Source organism: Micrasema longulum, unplaced genomic scaffold, assembly GCF_059751315.1.
Source record: "Micrasema longulum isolate JH-2025_06_02 unplaced genomic scaffold, ASM5975131v1 h1tg001011l, whole genome shotgun sequence".
NCBI lineage: Eukaryota > Metazoa > Arthropoda > Insecta > Trichoptera > Brachycentridae > Micrasema > Micrasema longulum.
Window position 1 is genome coordinate 1,027,186 of NW_028278199.1, and position 6,000 is coordinate 1,033,185.

The 6,000-nt window shown below is 34.0% G+C and overlaps 1 long non-coding RNA gene across 6 annotated transcripts in view; it reads right to left on the reverse strand.

The window, feature by feature from the left end:
* Positions 1 to 5,401, reverse strand: part of LOC148277573 (uncharacterized) — a 37,633-nt gene extending 32,232 nt beyond the window's left edge. For 2 of the 6 annotated variants that reach the window (XR_015823435.1, XR_015823434.1), the window contains exons 1-3: positions 4,991 to 5,321; positions 3,618 to 3,641; positions 1,372 to 1,512 (exon numbers count right to left, since the gene is read on the reverse strand). This is a non-coding gene — a long non-coding RNA (uncharacterized LOC148277573). Of the gene's footprint in view, positions 1 to 1,371; positions 1,513 to 3,617; positions 3,642 to 4,990 lie in introns of all 6 variants that reach the window. The other 4 variants (XR_015823433.1, XR_015823432.1, XR_015823437.1 and 1 more) reach the window with 3 other exon arrangements.
* Between the last annotated feature and the right edge of the window lie 599 nt (positions 5,402 to 6,000).

A 6,000-nucleotide genomic window follows, 5' to 3' on the forward strand; every position in this document is an offset into this window, starting at 1 on the left:
TTGGTAATAAAAACTGGCCTTTGAAATTCAATTAATATTTTTTTTTAAATATTATTAATATTGTTGAGTTAAATTAACTCAATTCGATGCTGCACTGGAAAAAAAAGGTGATCGGCTTCAGAAAGATCTAGGTCATGAAGGTTAATTAAAAATTTGCAGATGATCATTTATTGATTGTGGTAGCTGATAAAACTGCAAATCTTGAAAAGAAGGCAGAAGACATACAAAATATATGTTAAAAATGAGATTAAAAAACTGAATTTCGCTTTGCAGAACATAAAATGAACGTGGTTTATATATTTAAAAAATAGACCCTCATTCAACTATTTGGATGAATGGCGTCTACTTAAAGTATGTGGATCAATTTGAGGTTCTTGAAATTGCTAAAGATCATCGACTCAACGAGTTCATGCATGTTGCATGTTGACAACAATTCTAAAAAAGCAGCAGCTGTAACATATAAAATTGTTCACGCAACCAAACCAACAAGGATAGTATCACCAGAAGTTACGCAACAAATATACATAAAAATGGTAGAGCTTTTGATAACGTATGCTTCAAGCGTATAGGTAAAATGGTTAGCAAAAAATATAGCTGCAAAAGTTTGAACTCAATATAGCAACAGATTGCCATCAGGTATTACAAGGGATATGAAACGATATCCATAGTATCTGCTGAAATTTTTTGTGGATTTATGCCTTGATTCATCGTTCACAACTTTTTACAAACTTTTTCTACTCACCGCATCCTGTTGAGTGCAACCGGATTGACTTCGGTTTCAATTACAAAACTTTTCCGGAGATAGTGAAGGGAGAGTTAAGACTATTAACTGTAGGGTATTAACTTAAATGGTAGGGTAGGTGCAGCACTTGTACCTTTTGATGGCATGAGAGAGCTGCCGGCAAGAAAACTGAAACTAAATTATTTTTTCTCTGCTTTTCGGGCGGAAATTTTGACAGATTGTAAATAATGGGGTTGAAGCAATAGCTGATAGAAATTCAATCAACTCTATTATTATGAACATTTATAATGATTTATGAAAACTAAAATCCAGATCTCAGAGTGTGTATATTAGATTGAAAAAAAGGCACTGCGGAATTGAACAGGCAAATGAAAAGGCTTGAAAAGCTGCTCTCTAGAAAACAGCTCCCGATTTTGCTAAATTTCTTCCATGTTTTGACAAAATAACTTTAAAAAAGCAGAACTTTTAAGCTCTGTAATGACCGGTATTTGAGTAAAAATTTTGGTAAGTAATTGACATAAAAGTTCCAACCAACTTTTCATGCATTTTATTTCAGGAAAACGCAGCAAATTGGTTACAAACTGACTCAAATTTTTACCGGCTACAGTAGTTATGTAAGCTAATCTCACCGTTTAAAGCTCCCAGAATTCAATAACTGTCCATATGTTGATAATAAACTCCAAGATGTTTCTTATTTGTTGTTGCATTGTTCCATTTTCAGCCTAGAGCGAATGTAGCTAGAGGCGCGATGTAAAAGTCTGGATGGGGACCTAGAAGGTATCGTAAGAGTAATAAGTCATTAGAAATTATCGCTTGAAGTAATATCATGCATTGTGAAAATCGTAAAAATAATCGTTGAAATAAATCAACATAGGACACAAATGCTAAACACTGTCGAAATGGAACGCAAGATCAGTTGGTGTCAGTCTATAGTCTGGCTTCTCGTGAATGAGTTGTCTGTGTTTTTTTTTCTTCAAGCAAATGCGAAGAAGTTCTTTAACAAGGCCACAGCCAATTATTCCACAAAGTTTTCACACTATAGTCAGAATAATTTTTTAAAAATTTTCCTTTTGCAGTAAATATAAGCCATTTCAAAAATGGTGTACATAGGAGAGTGGTCAAGATGTATTTACGAGTAGAACTGTGTTTTGAAAGAATTTCGATTTTTTTTGTTTTATCTGTTTATTTACCCCTCCACACCAAACGAAAACCGGGCGGCCACTTGGCTAACGAAAGACATCGGTCTGACTACTGCTTCAGTTCCTAGTCCCGGATCATAAATCCGATACTTGAACAGCATGTTGCTAGTGACAACGAGACCCAGTAGTCCGTGGTGAGACGAATGCAGGGACCGTGCGCGTGGCTATGATCTTTCATTTTGTTGTTTAAGCCCTGCAAGAGAGGGAAAAGCCTTTGTCAGGTACTGTCGCGCAAACGCCGCTGTTCCTTTTGAAGGCCGATCGCTCATACCTTGCTTCAGAGGCCTACCATGCAAAACCTCTACGTTTAGCCCGAAAAAAAAACACGTCTAGAACCTGGCTTACACGGCAGTCTTCAAGCAGGAGGAACTTTTGGCCAGATTCTAGGCGTAATTACGAAATGAATTGAGTAGATGTGGAAACCAGTTTTCTTTTACAAAAAGTCAAAGCGAATGACCAATCAATTTGTATTGCACCGCAGTCTATCACGGTACAATTTACACAAAAGAACATTCAAAAAGTTTTAATGTTTTTTGTTACAGGTTTGAAAGCATCCACCACATAGTTGAATCCGTTTTTTAGACAAAACTAAATGTGTTTCTACGGATATACGAAATTACGAATTTTTTATATTTCTTCCTCTACTAACCAAATTCAGTAAGAAAAGGCGAGAACCAATATTTACATTTACAACTTTGAATGTCCGTTTCACTGTCGCTCTAAACCGCTCCTACAACTCATTGTTTACAAGGTAGGGACAAGGGGAAGAATAAATAAAATAAAATATATTACCCAGTTTAAATCCTTTTATGTCGACAGTGATAGAAAACGTTAGTATCTACTATCTGGAGTACCAGAATGCCCACTCTCAAACTCAAGGCTGGTCACCGGCGGCGCACCAAAAAACAGCAGACTTACGTAAAGACTACTGGTTGCGCACTAACTTTTGCCACCACTCATACCTACTGAAACTGTAATTACTTAAGAATTTTACCTCATAAAGCAAAAGCAATAAGGGGATGTATATCCCGTGCTCGGGAAAATCTTCAGCAAAAGATGACCACTGACAGGGGCACCAGCAATTAAAAACTTCAGGCCCCAGTCCCGTCCGGTAACTCCTTTTTAGTGGAGGATTAATGACCCCCCCCCTTTCATTAGATCGGCACAAAGACGGCATATACAAGAGTTCCGCACCTCGACCAACATGGATCCATTCCTCCCGTATATCTGTTATCTTCAGGTGAAGTAGGCCAGGGAGTAACAGGTTGGAATTATTTTTTTAGTAATATATTTATGATATTTTTAAATCATTTTTACAAAATGTACACAGAGTCAAAAAAACGTCAGTCCCCAGCCAACTATCGAAGTAAAAAACATTTTTCTTTATTAAAGGATTGGTTTGGAGCACTTGGTTTAAGTGGTCACTTTACTCACTGTGTAACATTCTCCATTCTGCCTATATTTGAACATCTATATTCCTTCAATTCTTTCATCTGTTGATGTTTGTGAAGTTAAAGAGTTGAAATCTTTATTTATGCGGGTGAGATTCATCTTATTAAATTATTTCACCTACATACTAGACAACGCCTGAAAATGTTATCTTGCCTAGGCTTCTATATTACCTACTCTCAAATGTTCTTCATTTCTGTTGTAATATGTTAACACAAACATCTCACCAGGGAGTTGAGTCCAGTCCTTGTCTACAAAAATTTAAACAAACTCAAAATATTGTTGGGAATAAAATTGTGTAAAATCAGGTAGATTAAAATTTACGTGTTAATATTTTTCCTAAATAGAACTCGATCAAATAGTGCAAATTGCATGTAGATACTTCGTACAGCGCCTTTGGTACGACCGATCGAGTTTGGGATCAAAAAATTTTTATAGAGGTCAATTGAGAATGCATGGAAAATTAAATAATAAAAAGTGTGCCTTTTTAATACCAATATCTAGGTGCCATGGAGACGTGGCAATCAGTGAAAATTACAGCTAATTATAATCTTCGAGGAATCTACCATTGTCCCTTAGAATCTTGCAAACCGGATTCGAAATTTCGCGCTTTTGACTCCGGTTTCCAGACAATTCAAAACACGATATTACGTCTCCCGAGGGGTTGATTTCACTGCGAAGGCCATAAGTCTTCATGAATTAGATTTGTCCACTTTGTTTTATGTAAAAAATGAAATAATATTTAATGCACGTAAATAATTTCATATATATCGGCTCTCAGAGCATTTCAAATTGCGCAGGAAGATTTAAAAATGACAAATTTGTCCAAAGATTAAAACTGCTGGTAACTTTTGAAAATTAATTACGACTACAAAAAAGAGTAATTTTAAATTAACACAATGCATTTATAAGGGTCGAAGTGCACCGCAATTTCAAAATTTAAGTGTATGGATTAAAAAAATGAAAAATGCATAAAAATTGTGTAAATTGTAGAAGTGTAAAAAAATCTAATTAAAAATAAATATCGCCTTAAATGGTCTCCATTACAAAGAGTTTATGAAAACAATATATTTTTTTTATTTGTCTTATGAAGACATTGGGACTGCATATCAGTAAAGACGCATATGATGCTCTTTTCTGTCTGACTATAAAATATAGTTGTTTTTGCTGTTAAAAAATTAGGAGTTTGTGCTAGATTTTATGTGAAATTTAAGAAAATACAATGTGTAATTGTTTTTCGTAGAAAAAAATGATTAATTTCGAGTAATGAAAAAAAAAATATTTTTGCTATACATGAAAAAAAAATTACAACAGATTTCAAATAAATAATATTTTATAAATAGCAATTACAAAAAAACTACAAGGTACGATTTAAAACATTGACCGTACTCCTAAATTGACTAAAATTGTTGTTAACGAAATGAAAATGTATATAAAATTATCATAAAAATAATGCTGATATACAAAAACACCTTAAAATTCACGAATTTTGGAAACTGATACTCATTAATATATCTATTACACATAGTTACACATAAATTCATTTTTTTTCTTACATATATTGACTCTAAAAATACATTACAACATAGTTTTTATTTACCTTTTATGTTAAATCCATTAAGCTTCAAACACTTGTAATACACATATTTTTTTTGGTTTTTATACAGCACATAAATAGCACTTCTTCCCAGCGCCTACGCATTGCAATGTATTATTTATTAACCGCCGGCCATTATTATTAATCTTATCAGATACATGATTTTTTTAAACATTGTTATCACTATATTACAATCATGAAAACAGTGACGTTATTTAAACATTTAATAACTAGCATTATCCGAAACACAAGACAGCACAAGACTTTCCATAGAGACAACCAGAAGTTGTCTACCAGGACATCAGAAAAATATGGGATATAAAATTTGCCAACAGCCAAGTTGACTTCAAAAGTGCGAAACTATGCTTACTTGTAATAAATGTGGCAGTTGAATAGAATGTGCCCGTTAACATCAAAGCTTCATACGATCTATAGATAGGCGTTTGTATACATCGTCTAGACCAGACAGATCAATATTTGTGCATCACCTCATACCATTCACCGAAACCACTACTGCCTCGGACCAACATATATGAACTACATAATATGTAGTTAGTGTTCATATGTATGTATTATGTAGGTTTGTAAGTTTTTACAACTCTCGGTGTGAGCGAGCTTTGAATAACCTTCGTACTCAATTCGTATCATCGTCATTTTCTTTTCCGCATCCGGTGTTGCATAGGGCTCGGCATTGGTGACTAAAATTCAGCATATTTCAATGATCTTTTACATAAATGTAAGATGATCAGTTGTGCGCTTCGGTACCTGTCCAGAAATAATGAAATATTGCTGTTTAAACAACTTTTAAATTTGACATTTCACCTCTACTTTGACAGGAATTAAACCTAAAACCTCAAGAATAGTAGGGGAAAACACCAATCACTAGACTACGAGGAAAATTTTTCTCCATTCAATTTTCTTTCTCGGGATTACTTCAGTGCAAAAGAGTGATATTTATTCCTTAATTACGTATTAGACAAAAATATGTATTATAATATCAATATATATATTAA